The 20,818-nt window shown below is 41.0% G+C and overlaps 1 protein-coding gene and 1 long non-coding RNA gene across 5 annotated transcripts in view; one reads left to right on the plus strand and one right to left on the minus strand.

The window, feature by feature from the left end:
• Positions 1-71: 71 nt before the first annotated feature.
• LOC104917499 (uncharacterized) lies at positions 72-14,220 on the minus strand. 2 transcript variants are annotated; one of them, XR_014881001.1, is made up of 4 exons: positions 12,196-14,220; positions 12,037-12,102; positions 11,826-11,942; positions 72-3,802 (listed from the first exon to the last, which is right to left on the minus strand). It is a non-coding gene; the product is annotated as an uncharacterized LOC104917499 (long non-coding RNA). The 2 variants fall into 2 exon arrangements; XR_796912.4 differs by lacking the exon at positions 72-3,802 and having other exon boundaries at positions 11,755-11,942.
• Positions 14,221-14,263: 43 nt separating this feature from the next.
• FNDC3A (fibronectin type III domain containing 3A) overlaps positions 14,264-20,818 on the plus strand; it is a 115,446-nt gene continuing 108,891 nt past the window's right edge. The window contains exon 1 of one of the 3 annotated variants that reach the window (XM_085215867.1): positions 14,264-14,402. The gene's annotated coding sequence lies outside the window, so the exon portion shown is untranslated. Of the gene's footprint in view, positions 14,403-14,464; positions 14,604-14,974; positions 15,106-20,818 lie in introns of those variants that run through there. The other 2 variants (XM_085215866.1, XM_085215868.1) reach the window with 2 other exon arrangements.

Raw genomic sequence — 20,818 nt, forward strand, 5'->3', positions numbered from 1 at the left:
AAAAATTGCTGGAAGGACCGTGTAACTCCATTTGCAGCAGAGCAACTGGAGACTTGCTGTTTTGTCTGTGGAACAGAAAACAGTTCTCTGTTTATAAGATAGCTTTCTATGAAGGTGAAATGTTATTTTACTGATACGTTTTTAAAAGAACAACAGGAGAAAACAATAATGGATTACGTATAAAGTAAGATGAATAAAGTATGGTGGATTTGACTCCTGTTAGGAGTCTCAAATCCTGAGAGATTTAAGCAAGAATAAAAGCAAAAAGTAACACAAATAATAATCAGAATTCACTTCTGGGGGAAAAAAAAAAGAAAAAGAAAAAGCTTTTTACTGGAAAAGAAAAAAGGGAAGGGGAAAGAGAAGGGGAAAGGAAAGGGGAAGAGGAAGGGAAAAGAGGAGGAGAAGGAAAAGGAATCAAATAAACTCTTTTAAAGTTAAAATAAGGACATACATTTAAAACACACTTTGTTTCCCAACAAGCAGGATGAAAGAAACAAAATTGTAGTTGCAACTTAATTGGCTACAACCAACTATGTCAATACATCAGTGACCACAAGAGAAGAAAATTTTATTTTTAATTATGTGGTCATCATAAATGGCTTTGATCTTCATTAAATCTCCAAATCTCCAGGAGAAGTTACATTTGGCAAGTCTGCATAAAAAAGCACTCCACAAGTCAGCATTCTTATTCTTCACTACTCCATTACTTCTTATTCTTGATGTAGTTGAACTACTTACAGTTCTATAAGATTGACTAAACAGAGGCTAAGGGTTTTCACAAATGCAAATCCCCAAAGATGAAGAGATAATTAAATAGTACGAATGTGAAAAAGCACAGGAAGGTGGCCTGAAAAACACCATACTTTGAACCAGTGTAATGCATGCAAGTGTTGGTGAACAGTTTAAGCACTAGATCACCTTTACATTTAAGTATAACTCTGTTGCAAAGATTAAGGGAAAGGAAACCATGAAAACAGTGAAAGCAGCCTTGTCATGATTTCTTGCAAGGTGAACAGCTCTTCCTCAGTAGGATGTCTGGAAATTGCACTCATCACTTCTGGATACCATACAGAAGTCTCAGAGCTGTGACTAGGCACTGCAGCTCTGAAAAGTTTTGAGCTTTGCCAGGAATCAGGCAGGGATTGACTTCAGGGTAAGGGTATGAGAGAAATTCCCATGTGCAGAACTCCTGACTTTCAATTTACAGTTAGAATGCAACCCATCATCCTCTTCTAGACTTTTATCTTCAGTATGGATGAAATGTTCCCAAGAAGTGCCCATTCTTTTCCATTGAGTACAGAGGAAATCTAGAGTAGCTTTGGTACATAGGACATATATAGCACTGCTAAAAGGACACCTATCAACATATATTCATAGCATCATGGAATATCCTGACTTAGAAAGGACCCACGAGGATCACAGAACTGCAGGGGTTGGAAGGGACCTCAAGAGATCATCGATTCCAATCCCCCCAATCCCCTCTGCTAAAGCAGGTATCCTACAATAGCTCACACAGGTAGGTGTCCAGCTGGATCTTGAATATCTCCATAGGAGAATCCACAACATCCCTGGGTAGCCTGTTCCAGTACTGCATCACCCTTATCATAAAGAATCAGATCCCATTTCAATCTTCTTTTCCCCAGACTGAACAGACCTAGGTTACTCTGCTTTTCCTCATACAGAAGATGTTCCAGGCCCTTTACCATCTTTGTGGCCCTTCACTGGACTTCTATGAGATCTCTGTCTTTTTTGAACTTAGGAGCCCAGAACTGGACACAGTATTCTAAATGTTTATCACTGAATCCAAATCCTGGCCCTACACAGGATCACCCAGCATTCAAATCCTATGCTTGAGACTGTTGTCCAAACACTTCTTGAACTCTGTCAGCTTGAGGCCATGTCCGCAACCCTGGGGAGCCCATTCCATGCCCATCACCCTCTGGTGAAGAGCCTTTTCCTGATATCCAGCTTGAACCTCGGGTCCAGCTCATTATTCAGAGGCACTGCCCACTGTCTGCCAGGCTGGGAGCTGCATTTGGTTTTAGGGATTTTTTTAGGCAGAGAATCTAGAAGAAACACGACTTTTTCAGGAACAGTGGGAGGATAAGTATATGTTTAAAATAGGAACGAATGAGGAAATGAGTCTCGTATGACATGAAAACTGTGAACTCGTTCATTCAAGAATGCTAAAAAAAAAATAATGTCACTTCCCTTCCTATCAATGAAAAGTCACAAAAGTACTTTGAAATCCCAAATTCAAATATAACAAAGACAAAATCATGGAGTTAGCTCATTGACTCGAATGAATTTATCAAAACTTATTTAACCTTTTTTGCATTACAGGAATTAATCTAAAAACTTCAAAAAAGAACAGAATGGATCATTTCTATAAGATTTATGTATACTTTCACAGTCTTCTAACATAAGATATAATAAGTATTGTCTTTTATAGTTTTTAAAGGGCAAGCAAAGTACAGAAAAAACTAACAAAGTGTAGAGAAATGTAAAAATACTGTGTACAGCTGCATTGCATCATCCCAGAATATTGTCTGAGGGTGACAGACTGGAGCCATAAAAAATATGTTTCAAAATCTTCTGTGGCAAATGACTTCATTAAGTTTTTAGCCAAGTGAAGAAAATACTACAGCTGAAAGACAATATAGTGGGGATGGAAATTGTCACCAAACAGATAGTAAGCTGAAAGCCAATTTAAATCATTTCTCCTCTGAAATAGATAGATAGATACATAGATACATAGATAGATAGATAGATAGATAGATAGATAGATAGATAGATAACAAGAAATACTTAATATATGAAACTAAAACTTCACGAGTGCTTACCTACTCTGAATAAGAGAAAGAGCACCAGATGCAGGCAGGCCTACACAGGATCTGATCTTATACCTGTTGCCCTTTTGGCTGTAATTCATCCCAGTGCAAACTATCTGACTGCTCTTCTAGAAATCAGCAACTATGACGAATTCCCTTGAAAGATAGTGAGAATGCAGGCATTTCTTGGGTATATTTCATCTTGACCAAATCGCATTCAGGTAGCAAATGTTGGGATGGAAGCAGGCAGCACTCTGGGACAAATGTCATATTAGCACATGAGCAAAGCATCCAAAAAAGTTTAATTATGTCTATGCTCTTCTCAGAAATTATAAATCTCACATAGGCCTTTGGAGATGGCAGTTAGGTAAAGGCCGGAAAGACCTGCTCCAGGGGGCTAAAGATTAGCAGCATCTCTAGTAACAAATTACAGCTCAAATATTGAGATATTGAGAAGTGGAAATTGCCTCACAACAACCTGGATCAACACTTTTTGAAAAAGTAATACTCTGTACTGAAATCTGACAGTTGGACTAGATGATTTTATTGGTCTTCTTCATCCCTAATAATTTTATGTTTCTAATGACATTGCTTGGAAAAGTGTGGGAACCCAATGTGTACAAACTCGGCAAGCAATTTCTTCTGTTGAGTGTAAAACAAGGTGCCTTTATTCAGAAATCTGAGTAACAAGAATAATCAGATAGGATCCAAAGGAATAGCATGGACCTTCATCAGGGAAAGTCCCTAGGTGGATGCTAGGGAAAGGTTCTCATATGCAGGGCAGTGGGCATAGAACAGGCTGCCCAGAGCAGTGAGCAGGGCCCCAAGTTGCTGAAGCTCAAGGAGCATTTGAACAGTGCTCTCAGAAATAGGACTTGAATGCTGGGTGGTCCTGTGTGGAGCCAGGAGGTGGACTCGATAATCTTGTGAGTTCCTTCCAATGTGGGATATTATATGATTCTAGGATTCTGTGAACACAAATACAAATGTATATGCTTACACATATGAAAGTGTGATATAATCAGACACTCAGAAGACAATCAACATGACTTTAAAAAAGATTTTTAGACAAGTATTTAAAGCAATTGCAATGGTAGTACCAGGAAAAACTAGCTCAAATATTTCATAAAAGACCCATAGACAATGGGCTGGTGCCATCCAGCACACAGGGAAAGGACCACAGGGCTCTGCTTCATTGCTGCCAGAAGAAGGGCCATACACTGTGGGAAGTCTGAGCAGGGTGATGCTGTGAAAGTCTCCTGTGCTGGAGATTAGGAGGTCTGCACAATGCCATTTGCAACCACTACAAGGCCTCTTGGCATAGACATGTAAATAAGAACCAGATCCTTTGATTTCAAAATTGGCATTTTTCAAACATAACAAAGACCCTCTGTGGGAATGACTAAGTCCATGATAACTGTGCTGTGGTAGACACAAGCTATTTTGAGTTATTGACTGCATAAAACCATAGGAATATCTCTATATTTTTAAATAGACGTTACCCTCCAAGTAGCATAATGGTTCAGGAGAGTTTGTTTTAATATTCCATGCGAAAAATAAATTCACTCTCAGAGTGAGATTTAAGTATGGAGAGGACTGAGCAAGAGAGTGAAAAATAAGTAAGACTCATGCGATTTAACTGTGAGAGGAGAGCTACGACTCTGTAATAAATCTACCTAATAAACCAAAAGATAATGTCCCATATACTTTTACCACCCAGAGTTACAGCTTTATTGGTGTACCAAAGCCTTTTTCCATGTCACAGACCTCAGCTTTCATGATTCAAGCTTTGTTACAAGGCTCAAAATATGCACGTGTCACAGTGAACACTGTGATGGCAGCTGGAGACCACTTAGCTCAGGGAGAAGAGATGTTCCTCTCTGAACAGGAATTTACAGTATTCCAGGAAGGGTGCAAAGCTTAGCCTTCATATTTCTTCCTCCTTTTAAGCAGATCAGAAATTACTATCTTTGAAAGCCTGAATGTACTTAATATTTCACCCCTTAAAAAACTAGCTGAATCAACTTTGACTTGATTGAGGAGATACTGAGGAAAATGACAACAGACTTTCTCATATTTTGGAGAATTAATTGTGTTTTTCTGCTTTCTGCACTGATGACTGTTTGATGCTCTATTAATGGGTTACTGGGGGCATTCATCTGCTGCTGTCCCTTCTGACAACACCAAATCCACTTTCCATCCTCCCAAAGTCAGAGCGGACAGGAAGGTGAGTCAGTGAGCACCATTAACCAGCAGCTGGCTCACGCACAGTAATTACCACAGCAAAAATGTAAGAGCATTTTATAGCCCTGAAATGTTCTACAAATACACTGGTACTAAACTGGGGACAGTTGCTTCCATTTGGCTTTTGTTACCATGGGTAAACATAACTTAGCCTACCGTATTTCAGGGGAAAGAAAACTGCCTCCTCCAAACACACTGCTCAAATTAAATGATACAGTAGAAATGTATCCTGAACAGCGGGGAAATCAGTTTCCCTTATTCCTCACATTCCTTTATAAGGAAAATAAAAAAAAGGAAAATAAAATTAGGGCAGCATGACCCGTGGCACATGAAAAGGGGTGTTAAATTTAGAGCAAAGTAGACCAGCAGTTCTCAACCAGTGGTTCATGTAGTCATACAGTGCCACTGACACTATTTGGATTGAGCTAAAAATCCTGTGATGGACAATCCTTAACAGTGACTTCCAGAGGAAGCATCTTCCTGACCCGAAATAGGAAGTGGCTGCCTTTCATCCTGGAACATGAAGTTTTATAACCTCCTGTGTGTTAATGTCTATTTGTGGTAGCAGCAGGTTTTCTTCTATTATTTGACTCCTCCTAAAACTTTTGCCTGAGTAATGAGTTCTGAAAGTCATTGCACTTTTTGGGGAGATATTTAATCAGTTTTAGGTGTAATATCATATTAATGTCACTGGGAACTCCCCTAAGCTCATGGTTTCAGAGAATCTAGGGAAAATTTTGCATATACCCACTGTTTCATTCCTTGTCTGTTTCTTCACAGCACCTAACAACCTGACCTTTTTGTCTCTGCCACATACAGTGTACTTTTGTTGCTTTCTCCAAATCTTTTTTCTGCTGTATTCTTATTTCAGACCGGATCAGAGCTCAACGGAGTAATTCTATTTACATCACCTTCCAACAGGATTCTCTAAAATACCACTGGACATGCTCTTTCCATCATCTGACATAAGACTCTTTGGCTGACTATCTATAGGCCTCAAAAACATGCCTGGAAAAGTGAAAAAGGTGTAAGCAAGACTTTATTATAGATTCTTTGTTTAACAGCCCACAAGTCTTGTCTTGCAGGTATTTGGGGGCTACTCTTGTGGTATGTGTAAACCTGTCCCAAGGGAAGCACTGATTAATTCTGCAACCACGTGGTATAACAGCACTGTCCTTTAGCATTCCAGATGCAGCTCCACATCTTTTCAACACACAACGTGCATTAAAATCCCCTGCAGCTTTAAAGACCTGATAATGGAATAAAGGTAAACTCCTCAGCTATTGCACATTAAAATTCTCCAGCAGAAATATGGAAATTCTAAAGAAAACATCTTTAATGACGCTAAAGGCACTGAGTGCAAGACCAAAAATCCCAAGCAAACCGTGATTTGCAGGAGATTGTGAGGCTAGACAAGTCTGATTACTGCTCATAAAAATCCTTGAAGAAATAAGATGTCATCACCAAAAATACAAACACGCACTGAACAATTAGAACAGAACTTCAGATAGGCAAAATAATCTTATCCTGTGTGCTGAGACAGATCTGTCTAGACTGCTGTCCTTATCTTGCAGCCAAACTGTTGTCCCTGTGGCAGCCAGCTGTACCTTTCAGCAAACTCTCTTTCCAGACACACGAAAATATCCAGGGGAGGAGCTCTGGAAAAGCCCATGTTCTGTTGGGCAAAAGCTGTTGGAACTGTGTCACCAGATAAAGACCATTTCTTTCGAGCACCTTGGGCTTGAGTGATTAATGTACATGCCATTGTGCCAGCAGCAAAAAAGAAATTAAAGAAAATAATCTGAAGTTGAAAAGTGAAACAAGTAAAAGCCCCAGAGGAGCCGAGTCCCTACAGATATACAGAAAGTAATAAGAAGAGATTTATATATCGCACCCTTCTGTACCTCCAGTCAGCAAGTGCTAGCAGAAAGAAAGATGTTGTGAGACCTTTCTCACTGTCGCTAGTGGACTCAAGTGGACTTGGTCTCTCCCCCTTTTCATTTGAAGTCTGAAAATAAAAAAAAATCACGAAACAGGAGAAAAAAAAAAACATGAGGAGAGCTGCACTGCACAGAAAGTAAAACACAGGAACAGTGTCTAAGCCAAAGGTACAAAAAAAGATAGCAGAGGGGAAGGCTCTGTGAGTGATCTAAGACCAAAGAGCCAATTCTGCAATATCCTGGAGGAAAACAAGAGCAAGACTCAGCAGTGTCTTTGATGAGAGGCCACAATGTGACCTGAATCTGAAATGGAAAAAAGAGTATCTCATATCATCTACCAGGAAACTCAAAATGATCAATTCACCAGGCATAGCAAATTTTGCATGAAACAAATTGTTCAATCCAGAATGATGTTTGTGCAGTAATATCGAAAATGCAAAACACCACATGAAGAGGTTGGAAGCAAACTATGTTTTTTTCATTATAAGTCTGATGTTGATGCTCCAGCCAAAGTGTTACTTGTACAAAGAACACAGACTCACACTGAGGCAGGTCTTAAAACTTAAATCATGAGTATAAGATGAAAAGCAGAGGTGGAGAGGGTTATGTAACAGGAATTGTAATGATGAAGTTCCTTATTTTCTCAAGTTGGCAACATGTCCGTATTTTAAAGAATGCTCAGAACATTGAAGTACTTTCCACAGTGTGAAAACGCTTTATAAAGAAAGGTAATAATCATTTCTCATGAGTTTGATGCCTGTTTCTCAAAAGTTTTAAATCATAGCTTCACCAGAAGAGATATCCCAGATTTCCTCTTTTCAAAAAATAGCACAATCTACACGTATACACAAGGATTTTTTGTATATTCCATGGTGAGATAGCAGTGGATCTTCTCACCACAGCACTGAGCTGAGGACTGTGGTCTAGGCTGACTACATTGATTTCATTCTCCAGACCCTTCTCATTTTAAAGAGACTTCGGAGTTGTGTTCATCTACTCTGGAACAGACATCAAAACAGCATAAGAAATATTATTCTTTCTTTTCATGTTGCAAACAAAATTTCAAGCTGTGTGAGCCCCCTTTCCAAAGATAGATCCCTCCAAAACAAAAGAAAATACACGACTTATCATTTGGAAGGCTGGTCAGTGTACAAGACACCAGCGTGAGCTGTCATCACTGAACATACTCATTGCTTGGATTCAAAGAGCTCAAGTTGAAAAATCTCAAATAGAAGTTCAGACTATTTATTTTTCTTCCTTCTTTTTTTCTTATCTTGTTATTACTTCATGGGGAGCATTTGTCAGTTGTATCTTTGTTTGTAAGAACATGAGAAAATAAACAGAAACTACTCACTTCTACAGTCAGTAGAATCTCTCAGGCTAAAAAGAAGTATCCACAGTAGCATTCAGAAGGATTTACTATTGTTTCTACTTGAAATGCCTGGAAAGATTTAGATTCTCTAAATCTCTACGATTTAGAGGAAAGTAAAGAAGAATTAAATAGTTTCCAGTGTTAAAATAGAATCAGCTAGAACTACAGAGATGCTTCAAAGAGAACAAAAAGTTTTGACTTCATTGACCAATTTTTCTTGGCAAGAATCTAAGACTTTAACAGGTACTTGTGTTTTCTACTCATGTCTCATATATATTAATGTTCATCACCACCTATATCAACATACAGAGCAGGACAAAACCCTGACTAGGGCCATTGGTTTCAAGTGGATAGTTTTCCTTACAGACTAACAAAAAATGATTTAATTTATTGCCTATCCTTTGTTAAAAACATCATGCACAGACAAAACATAAAAGCAGATGTAGATGAACACAGACATGGTGGGTCAGATCAAAGCTTGGCATTCTGTCTCCAGCAACGCCCCACTGCAATGCATTGGGCAACTGCACAGTGGTACCTCTCCCCTGTGTCTTCCCAGCCACTGGCAATTTGTGGCTCTGAGACTCCCAAAGCCAGAGGTGGTGTCTTTGTTTTTAATAGTCCTTCATGGCATAGACATGCATCCTGCCATGTTTCTGTAACAAACACAATTGCATAAACCAAGTCACCAGCTAAGCAGTTTAGCTTGCCCAAGAGCTGTGTGTACATTAGCCAGTACCATTCTTACCAAATGAGCAGAGACCACACAAAAGTGGAATATGTATTCTTCAGAGGCTAAAACAAATTCACTTACAACACAGATGATTAAAAAGGAGGAAACTACAATTCCAACAACAATAAGGTCAGCTTCTACTGCTTGTAGCACTGAGCTGCCTTAGCTATTTCCTGCCACAGGAACCAATTGCCAGTTGCTAGACACTGTTAATATTTCTGAGACACCTCATCAACCATGACTTGAGCTTTTTCCTGCACATAACTTTACAAAACAAGACTGTTCTTTGTGTTCATCCTGGTTCATAAATTTTCAATGGTTCCATTATTCTGAAGCTAGTGAAGTATACTTGATTTCCACCGTTGCACAGTTTGTAGGTGCTAAACACACAGATGATGCTTTCACACCGTCTGGATACCTCATTTGGAAGAAAAAGTCTTGAGAAAAAAAAAAAAAGAGAGAGGAACCAGCCTTCTCCAAGCCACCACGAAGCAGTTAAACTCTTCCAGAAAACCACAGAGAATGTTGGCGACATGCTATATATTCAGTACTCTTGGAAAAAGAAAAAAAAAAGAAAAATAGGAAAATCTGAATGAAGAGACTAATTAGTATTCTGTGAGCACGCTGAATTAAGGCTGTTATCTTGCCAGACAAGGACTTGCACTGCGAGGCCTTCTACAGAACAAGTTTAAAATGCACCCTTATGTGAAGAAGTTGACGAAAACTTTCTTCAGCTTCTTTGTCTGCAAGCACAACATGAGCCTGGTCCTTCAAAAGGGCTGGAAAAAAGGAGAGGAGTCACAGCAAAAACCTCAAGCCCTGCAATTCAGAACAAGATAATAGAAATCTTGTGTGTCTCAAAACTCCTCAAGTTAGAGGCAGAGCTGCTTAAATTGGAAAGGTAACCTCCTTGCCACTGAACTAGGTCAAAAAGTCCTAAACACAGTCAATCCATCCTGAATGTTGCCAGGTACCAAAAGAAAGCCAATTTTCCAGACAATTCATGCTGAACTCCTGGTGGTCCATCTGATGAAATGGAAAGTACTGCTTATCCTGACAGCAAATCTACTGGAAAAAAAAAAAGCTCAGGTCTGAAATACTGAATATTTAGGAAAGAAAAAATCCCTATATAAATATGGACCGGTGTGCCTGGCATTTTAAATTTAGCATGTGAATGGTGTAAGTCTTCCTGCTTCCAACCAGTAGGTCTTATGATGTCTAACTTCTAATCATGACCTGAAAAGAAAGGCAATAAAAGTATTCCAATCTTATTCCAAGCAGAAGCACAAATTCAAAATATGCTTCTGGTAAACGTTTCCATTACGGCCAGGACTGACTGATTATTCAGCTTTATCTATTACCAGCCAACTGTTATTTTACAAAGAGATCACTGAAGACAGTTCATAATTATCCCAGTGTACAAAGCCAAAAAAATATCAATAGTTTTTAAAACTTATGAAGCCAATAAATACTGCTTTGTTGGTGTTGACAACCATTGTTTTAGGTATGGATTCAAAGCTTTCTGTAATATAAAATGATACCTTCAATTCATGATGGAAAAAAATCATTGTTCATCTAGCAGCTGATTTCAATATGTTTATCCAGAAACAACTAAGATTTACATGGTACAAAAGAATCAGCTTCAAGAATCTGATTCAAGAGGATGAATGTCATTGTTTGGAACATTTCATCACTCGGATGTGGGGTTTTTGACTTAAGTTTAAAAAGTAATGTTACAAGTAGTTCTGTGCCATATATATATTTCTCTGTTTTAATAAAGTGAGATAAATGAACTCAGGATCTAAACTGTGTAGTCGCTCTTTCTGTGCATGTAATCCCTGACTTTATTTTACTTTTCCTTTCCAGTTGGCAAATACACCTATAAGTAATTAAATGCCACACAATTAGACCACTCTTTCAGTAGGGCTCCAGCTAATGTTTTCAAAGTCTTAATCTTGGCACAATGTTCAAAAAATTTTAAACTAATTAATTCTTTCTCATAGAGTTTGGTTTGTTTTTGCACCTGAACATCTTAAGGAAATGATCTGCCATGCCTGTTCTTGTTGAGCAATGCACTATTTTGCAAGTAATCCTGTTAAATTTGGTGGCATCTCTTCCAGAAAAGGAGATGAATCAGTAAGGGAAATAGCATATTCCACCCACTCTCTGAATGAAACAAACAGCAATTTACCTCAAATCCTTGATACTGTGTTAGAGCTGCTCCCATAATGCCAGATCTGAATGGCTGAATTTTGTTGTCTATGACTGGATTAACATTTTTATCCATTTAACTCTCCCATTCATTTTGGTAACATAATTCTGAATATTCAACTGGTTTAATCCTATCAAAGAATGATTGTCTTCATCATCTTTGTCATGAAAAGCAGGTAAAGAAGCCAGAGATTCCTGGATTTGTGTCTTTTTAAGGCACCCGTCCATATTTTGATAAAAATAAAAAACAAATTAAGGAGACAATAAACATTTTATTATATGCCACTGCTTGACGCGTTTTAATTTTACTAGTTTGTCAAACTGTGTAAAAACCCAGCTGATCGTACCAATTAAATCTCAGGCTCTTCTTTTTTTCCCCATAAACATGTATTTTACTATTGAAATGAATCATGCCTAGCATTATACAGTTCTCATCAAACTTTTATTTTGATACATCATTGCAACATTAAAGAGGGATTTTTACAGTTCACCTCATTTCAGACAAACCAGAAGCCAGTAGATAACTCCTAATGACCAGCAGCTTCTTTGAAAGAGATCTGGACTAACATGATGACTGTTAGTGCAGTTCAGGTGAAGATACTGGATACCTGAAAGGACACAGAAAAAGAAGTAACTCAATTTTGTAATAATTAAATTTCCTGCAATTTTTCTAACTGATCCTCAAAATTGAACTTCACTCACCTCATAAAGCTGCTGCCAACTTATAGCTTGCTTATTTTGGTGGAGCTATATTCATGCACTTGCTACCTGTTTTAGAAAATAAACACTAGCTGTGTTTCTTTAATTATTTTGTATTACATACATACTACTCATCTCGAAGAAGATAGCAGAACTACTGACCTTCTGGTTTTCACAGTCTAGTACAAACTCCTGTCTTCGTGGTTCATGAGATCATGGTAAATGTTCCCAGCAGTGTTTTCACCTGAAGTTTGGATGATAAACCAGTTTGCTGATAGTAAATGTGGAGTGCAAGCCTGCTGGTCACTGTTTATCAACACTGCTGTGTGTTGAAGTGGTGAACAGTCATATTATTATAACTTCAGAATTTGAGACTTTCTGCTTTCCCAGCAAGGATGGAGAGAAATGTAAATTTGAGTAAAGTGACCCAGATTTTAAAATTAGCATGAGTTACCCATTCCTTATCCAAGCACTGCATTGCTGCTTGTTTTCTATGAGTTAGTAAAACTTAATGCAAACATGAAATGTTTACATCAGTTCTTCAGAATTCCCTACAGATGGTACCTTTGTTTGACTGAAGAAAAGACGGCTACACAAAGGGAGCACTATCAGACAAATAATTATACATCTTAAGAGAATAAACTGCAAATCCTCTGATGGATTTGTCTTCTTGTCTCATATACAGGCTTTAGCTACCATCTCAATTTCATAAATGCTTTTCATGAATACTTGGATGTCTATCTGATACAAGACAGTAAAGAAATTATGCCTCCATGGCTTCTTCTGGGAAGTTCTACAGTAGATGAAAGCAGGGGCATTTGGTCAATCATCTGCAAGTAGCTGAAATCTGCACATCCAATTTAGACTGGTAAATAATCTCAATTTAATTTTGTTTTATTTTAGAAAAATCCATTTATTCACATCAGTCCATGAAAAGAGACAAAGAGGTCACTATATTGCTTTCCCTAGTCCTTATATTACTCAGAATGATTTTCAGGTGACTTTAAATGTTCTTCCAGCAGAAAATGGAATTTTATACGCGGGTGTTTAAGTATCTGTGACCTAAAAAAGAAGGAAGCAGACTGTGTCATGTAGTGCAAACCTATACGCCACATGGACCAGTGAGAACAGGGAGAACAGTCCAAAACACTCTCAGCTTTTCCCCCTCACCATAAATCTGTACCAGTGCACACAAAACATTGCCCTGATCACTTAATTTCACCTGCAAGGGATGCAAGGGAGAGTTTTAAAACCAGAGAAAGATAGGAAAACAAGTGATCACTCAACAGATCCAGTTGGCAGAACTCTCAAATGCTGTGCAGCTGAACAGCACACAAGTGATCTCTCAACAGATCCAATTGGCAAAGCTCTCCAGTGCCGTGCAACTGGACAGCAGAGCCCACAAGCACTGCACAGTGGCATTTGTTCAGCCCTGACTCATAGACAGACGAAAGCCACCGGATGAATCACCAGCAGCGCGGTCCGCAACACCTAACGAGGTGGCTCATCCAAATATCGATCAGGTCCCATTCACCCCAGCTTCGGAGAGCTGACAAACCACATCCTAGGTTGCTGCTTCATCGGTGAAATGGTGAGTTCTGGAAGAGGGGCCTACAGCGAGCAACCAGGATGGCAGACTTCAGTTGGTGCGCCCCTGGGTTATCTTCTGTGTGCCATTAAGCTGTAAAAGTGCTCTGAGCACAGCTGATATGCAAGAGAAATAGCAACTGATTAACTTAATAATAGAGAACTTTAAGGCAAATTAACAAAAGCGCTTTATGGAGCAGCTCGTTCTGCTCAGCCCGCTGCTGCAGAAGGTCATTAAGTCCAACACTGTAGGAAAATCATTTTGATCCACAACGGTTGAAAGGACGGACGTTAAGCAAAAGATAATCACAAATTAGCATTCAGGACATCAGCTGGGCATTGCAGGTGTTGAGGGAAGACACTTCCTCCTTGCAAAAGCAGCTGGAGAAAATGTATTATATCCCTTTTTCCCTCACAAACAGGACACCGGAAACGGTGTGTTTGGGCACAAACACCTGATGGGGGGGGATTCAAGCCCACGACCCCAAACCAGGTCCAGGAGCGAGTCCTACCCCTCACCTCTGCCCCACAGCCCCGCCCCTCAGCCACTTGGCCCCGCCCCTCAGTACCATCTGGCCCCGCCCCTGCTCTGGCCCCGCCCCCCGTCCAGGAGCAGCTCTCCGCGCAGGCGCAGTGCGCGGCGGAGCCAACTGCCCCCTCGCGGCCCCTCCCAGCTCTCCACAAAGATGGCGGCCGCGCTCCGGCGGGCGAAGCTGAGGGGAGTGCTGGGGCTGCGGGGCGGAGGCGGCGGCGACGGCGCCAGCGGCGGGGGCCAGTGACAGGTGCGGGGAGGGGAGGGGTGACGCGGCGGCGGGCGAGGCGCAGGTACCTGATGGGCGGGCAAGGGGGTGGGGAACGGCCGGCGCGGCGCCGCCCCTGCCCGAGCTGCGCCATCGGGAACTCCCCCCGCTACCCGCCCTGCAGCCGCTGCCCGCCGCCGGCGGAGCTCGGACCGTTAGCCGGAGGACGGCGGGGCCATGGCGGTGAGTCGGGGCGGGGAGCGGCGGCGGTGCCTCGCGTAACCCCCGGCGGGGAGAGCGGCCGGAGCGTGCCTACTCCGAGAGGGTGGGGGGAAACTTTCCGCCTCGCTCCGGCCGGAGGGGAGTCCCGCTGCTGGGAGAGGGCGGCTGGGAGGGGCCCGAGCGGCGCTGACAGGCGGCGGGAGAAGGGCGGGCGGCTCCGGCACCGCGCTGTGCCCCGCTCCGGGGCCGGGGGTGCCGCCTCCCCGAAGCGCTGCCCTTACCTCGGCGAGTGCTGCCGGAGCGCCCGCTGGGCTGCCTTCGTGCCTCTCTCCCCTTCCCCGCCTATCGCTCGGGTTTAACGCAAACAGAAACTTTTCGTGGCTTGCAAGCAGCTGGAAAGTGAAACCGACGAAAAGCAAAAACGAAACTTTCCAGCTGATTTTTATTGCGCGGTGCGAAGTAAATAAGCAGAAGGACGGTGGCACGTAGAGAGGGTGGGAGCGAGCGGACCACCTCCCGAAGGGTTGGTAATTTGTTTAACCTATCTAGAGCGATTTACGGGCATCCTGAACATGCTTCCAGAACAGCTCGTGCCGTGAAATCATTCTTGGGAAATGCTCTTTGTACCGTTTACGTCTGTATTCGATTGGATGTATAGCTGGCTGTAAATTCTTTAAATCAGCCTGAAGGCTTCAAATCTCAGAGCAACTTGTCGTTGAGTGTCTGGTAGCTTTGGTCTTAGCAGGAGTAGAAGCTGTCGTTTCTTAGCTTTGAGCTTGGTTTGTTGTTTTGACAATAGGTAACTTTGTGTTTTGTGCAGCCCAGCTGTACAGAAACGTTGCTGTAGCCATGATGTGAATCTGCATGCGTGGATGTGTGTATATTCCATGCTGTGAAACAGCGTAAATCACAGCAACTCAGCAGCCCTTCACAATCAGCAAGTGCAATCAGTGGCATTTCATCCATAGTCTTAAACAATTGTAAAGTCCAATCACTTGGTGAGCGTAGAAGTGATGAGCTCTGATGTGGGGAGAAGGCTGTGTGCATGTGGAAGCTGGAGGTACGTGCAGAGCTCAGTATTGCAGGTTGGGCAGGGGTCCTGGTAGCTGGTGTTCCTACTGAGCGCACAGGGCAGTGGGAGGGGCACCACCATACCCACTAACAATGTCCCTCAGTGCCACATCTACACGTTTATTAAGCACCTACAGGGATGATGATTCCACCACCTCCCTGGGCAGTCTGGGAAATTATTTTGACACGAGATCTGAATGTGGGACTTGTTTTGTCAAACTGCACCTGAGTGGTTTTCTTGCTGACTTTTTCAGAGGGGAGTGGGGGAATTTACATTTTGAATCACTTACACAAGGACTGTCAGGCACTGGCTTTGGCTGCTGTAACCTCAGTTGAAAGAGACAGTTCTGACTTCAGAAAGCCTGGAACTCAGCAGTGTGTTCACTTGGTCAGGTTGGGAGAAGTCTGCCTTGAGCAGTCACAGGCTGACTACTCCAGGAGATAACAGTAAATGGAATCAGATGAGTGTCTCAGGGCTTTCAGAGCAGGTGGAGATCTTCTGAGGCTTTCTTCTGTTCTATGACACACTCCGTGTAAGGGCTGCTTGAAGTTCTGGTCATTACAAACAATGCTGAAGTTATCTGATTTCATCTTAGTGGCATTTTGACCTTTTTCAAACTATGAGTTTCCACTGCTTTGTGAATGTTTAGGCTTTTGATTTTTTTTTTTATAGGTAATAATGTAATGGAACTGCAGAACTTTGAATTATGAATCAGACCAATAACTCATCTGATTTGGGCTGTGAGTTCTGTGGATCCTGAGATGCTTTTGTTTGTTATTCTTTGCCTTGTGGCCATTTAATTTAGCTTGAATTTGGATCTACGTCAGTGTTATGATGATGATTGTTCTGGCTCAAGATACCTAACAGAGATCCTTCCTAATTGTTATTGCAACTTTAACTACTTGACTGAACGTGCTGCTGCAGCGTTCTGTCATAGCACTTAACTGGGAAACCAAAGCCTTGAAGCCTGACTGCAGGAAAGGTACAATTTTTCAGCATGGTCAATATTTTTCCCTAAATGCTTTTATGCATCTCGCTATTTTAACTTGCTGGCACGTAATTTCTGAAATAGTGTGTGCCAGATATTAGAAAAGACAGCTTTTATGAAGCTGCAGGCCTGCTTCCTAGACAGTATTGTTGTCTGCAGCCATCGGTGTGCATTGTCCCTGCCTCGTGGAACCTGAGGAATTCCAGTCTGCCCTCCAGCATCCAGCAGCTCTGTACCTCTTTTTTTTTTTTTTTTTTAACCTCCAGCTTCCAATTGTGAAGGGATTTCTAGTTCAATCTCTGCTAAAATGTCTACAGGTAACATGTCATGTTTTGTTGGCGTGTTTCTGTGATCTGAAATACGAATTGGATTCTCTTGGTTACATCTGTCAATAACACCTCTCTATTTTATCATCCATTTCTTTAAGACTATTGGCTCAGGAAAATTCCCAGGCAATTTGTAGTGAGGTTCTACTTAGCTGCAGTTTATGGTGCCAAGGTGAATTGTGAGAGCCATTGCTTTTCCTATAAGACCAGATGTAGTAAAAATAGATTTGACTTGAATTGTCAGCTTAACTAAAAGATACTGCTGGTAGATCAGGAAAGTGATAATAGTTTGGAATGAGTACATAACTGCTGCTTCTGTACAGTAAACAAAATGATGTTTACTTTGCTCGTGGGGCCAATGTTTCCAGAACTACAGAGATGAGCACTTTTTCCTTCTGTTTTGCCATATAGATTAAACTTTGAGCTTCCTTAATGCTAGTGTTTGCTTGATGCCAGTGTAGAAGCACTGTTAACCTTTATCATAAACATGTTTATCAATACACGTTGTGCTTATGGGTAGTAATGTTTTGGATTGCCATCCAGGGGGTCTTTGTTTTGTAGGCTGATGGGGTAAAGAATGCTTAGAAAGTGTCTGTAACACTTCGTAGCGCTGCATGTTTCTGGCAGGCTGTCATCTTTAATTGTTCCAGTCAATCTGCATTTAGTTTCAGGTTGGACAAATATTTTTGAAGTCTGCCTCCCACCCCTAAGAGCTGGTCCTGTTCCAGCTGTGCTTCCATCATGTAGTCTTGAGCCTGTAACTGGTGGAAATATTTCTGATGAGATGTCATAAATGTTTTTGACAAGATGGAAATAGAATTTAATGTGCCATTTTGTCAATAACAAAATATAACTTGTAGCTAGTGTGTTAATACTGGGTGGCTGTCTAGAGGGTTGTGTTATTACTCTTCACGGGTGTAGAATGTTTTTCTGTTTGCTGCAGAACTTCAGCAATTGAGTATCCTTGTGCTTTCCAAACACTTCGCTAAAACTTTAATGCCACGTTCATTGGCAGCATCTTCAGAGTGCCTCTCAAACGGAGCCAAACTGACATACTGGGTTCTATGGTTGTGCTGTTCCACAGCCAATTTTGGCAGTCAAACTCAACTGCGGTTAACATTGTTTCCCTGTCTTTCAGCTTGGTACCTTGTGTGCCAAACACAACCCCAACTGGAGTTTGGCATAATGGTGAAACAAGAGTGCGTAGTATGCTCTGACCTTGCTTCCAGCATTGTTCTCAAGTACATAGGACAAAATAAGAGTTGCAAACCTTCATTTATGAGCAATGGAAAAATGTACTGCTTTATTACCTGCTTATTTGATACATAAAGAACTATCAAAATATCTACAAGTTTTCAATCTGAGCTTAGCCACTAAACTTCATTCTTATAATCAGTAAAAGAGAAGATCAGCACCTTCTACTATGTAGTAAATCTCTTCTGCTTTCTAGAAAAACTCAAGTAAGTCCTCCTTCCTAACAGTACATGAGCTTCTGTAATATGATGTCAAGAGAAGTGCTTCACAGCTATGACAATTCACAAACTGAACTGATGCACTCTGTGACTTTGAGGGGGAAAAAAAAAGAAACGACACAAGAACAACCAAGAAACAGGAAAACAAGCCTACTGATCGATGTCTGGGAAGTACTGTCTGTGGGGAAAGTGACAAGGTCCTAAAGGATTTGTACTGTGACAGTTGTAAATAGCAACGTGATTCGGGTAACTGGGAGTGAAAAGAGTACGTGGCACAAGAGTGCTAACTTCACTTTCTGCGTGGCAATTCTTTCTGAATGTGCTTTGATTTTTATACATGGGTTGCGTTTAGAACTGTGAAGCTCAATTCTTAATGCCTTTTGATCTTGAATAACTTGAGGTGAAAATGAGCTTTTTTTACACCTATTTACACCTACTATAAAGTAAAAAAAATAAAAATCCAACAGTATAGTTTACATATGTAAATACTTCCTTGTAAATGCTATTGAGTTTCCCCAGTATGCAAATACAATGTCTGTGGTAAACAAAGACTGTACTGTACTTAGTGTAAGTTCCTACAAGCATGGGATATATGGCCAAGCTGCTCTTTTTCCCATAGCTAATACCATATCTTACTCCTTTGGTCGCAAAATAAATGCTGCTTCTCCAACTTGACAGTTTTCAGACTGCAGGGTTTCCTTCTTCAGTGTTTGTTTTTTTGAGTGGAGAGACTTTATCTTCTCTGAGTTGGCAGAAGGAAACTGAGATGTTAGCAACAAAAACGTTAGGGGGATTTGCTTCATTTTGGGGCAGGGAAGCAAATGTAGGGCTGCAGATTTATTACTAATGATGAGCAGAAGTTTGCCTGTAGCTGAAAACTAATCTGTAAGGTAAAAATGGGATGCCTCTGTAGAAGCATATGAAGTTCCAACACAATAACAGGTGACTTGCAGTGGCCTGGCAGTGAGGGAGAACTGCGGCTGTACCTATTTGCTAATACTTCAATGTGTCTATTAATGAGTTGTTAGGGGACTTGTACAGCAAACTGCAAGAAGGTGCTAGGAAAGGAAGACTGAAAGAAGCAGTGAAATAGTGACTGTTGACAATTAATCCTAGATGTCCTACTCTGGCTTTGCTGATCTTCCCCTTCAGTAGCTGTGGAGACTCCTCTGTTGATGAAGAACTCTGGCATCAATTGCACGTTTAACTCAAAGAGTTGCCTTCACCTTGAGATGCTGTTGGACTGCCTGTGTTACTATTAGGGAAGTGAAGCACCTGCCACATTGGCTGCCTGTGGGCTTTTTTTTTTACTATTGCATTTACAAATGCATTGATGCTAAAAGAAATAGTGAATCTGTGTCCACTTATTCCTGTGCTTGGCAGGCATTTGTATGTCTGCATAATGGATCAGGGAACTGATGTAGCTTAACACTGACCAAATTTTGAAGAATATCTTAAAGCTCTGTCTGTCCTCCAGTTTAACTTGCTGTGTTGTTGGCCAGTTCCTCATGGCAGAGCAGGTGGGAGCTGCTAGTACTAGCTAGCAATTAAAAGTCAGCTTAACAAATAGATCTGAAAGGTCTATTTTAAGACTCGAGTATGGTTTTTTTGAGTGTATTCTTTCTTTTGGAAAGTAGTTTTCACGTGCTTGTCTTGTCATGTTCTGTGTTATTACCCTGTTCCTTATAGAAGCAGAGACCTATGTTTTAAATTTGAAGATTTGTAGCCTCATTGATACTATGTTAGCCTGTGCTTTGGAAACATAGCTTTCATCTTCCAGAACAAGAAGAGGCTGTTTTGTAAGAATTCTTTCAAAGCTGCTTGTTGTTCTTGAATCGTGCATGCTTTGTAGCTCCAAGACCAGCAGCTGTCTCTGCAGTAAGTTTGTCTCACTGACCACTTACAGCACATTAATAAAAGAAATAATTTTTCTTGTTGTTGTTTAGTTTGCCTTAAAGGAGTTATACAAAAAGTTTATATAGCTGTCAGAAAGAGGGAGCTGATAACAAATGAGAGTAGCTTCATCCCTGGCATTGAGCAGGCTTGTTTTCTCTGAAAATGTTCTGAAACAGAAAACGTAGTCAAGAGAAGTGGTTAACTGGGAAAGATCAAGATGTTTTTCAGCCCTTGTGATCTTCAGAAAATAAACTGAAGGAAATCCAGTCCTGGCAGAGTCATAGGAGAACCTAGTTTAGCCAGCGTGAAATTAGGAGAGTTTAAAGAAGTCCTTGAGAGTAAGAGGAGGGTAAAACTAACAAATCTAAGCTGTGTAGTTTAGATCAATGTGGTATAAAGTTGAACAGCATTGTATGTCTTCTTTAATTTGTGTAGCAAGGATGGTACACGGTCCAGTCTCCTCGTTTATTTTTAAGACTGCT

This window comes from Meleagris gallopavo, chromosome 1 (assembly GCF_905368555.1).
Source record: "Meleagris gallopavo chromosome 1, MGAL_WU_HG_1.1, whole genome shotgun sequence".
Lineage (NCBI taxonomy): Eukaryota > Metazoa > Chordata > Aves > Galliformes > Phasianidae > Meleagris > Meleagris gallopavo.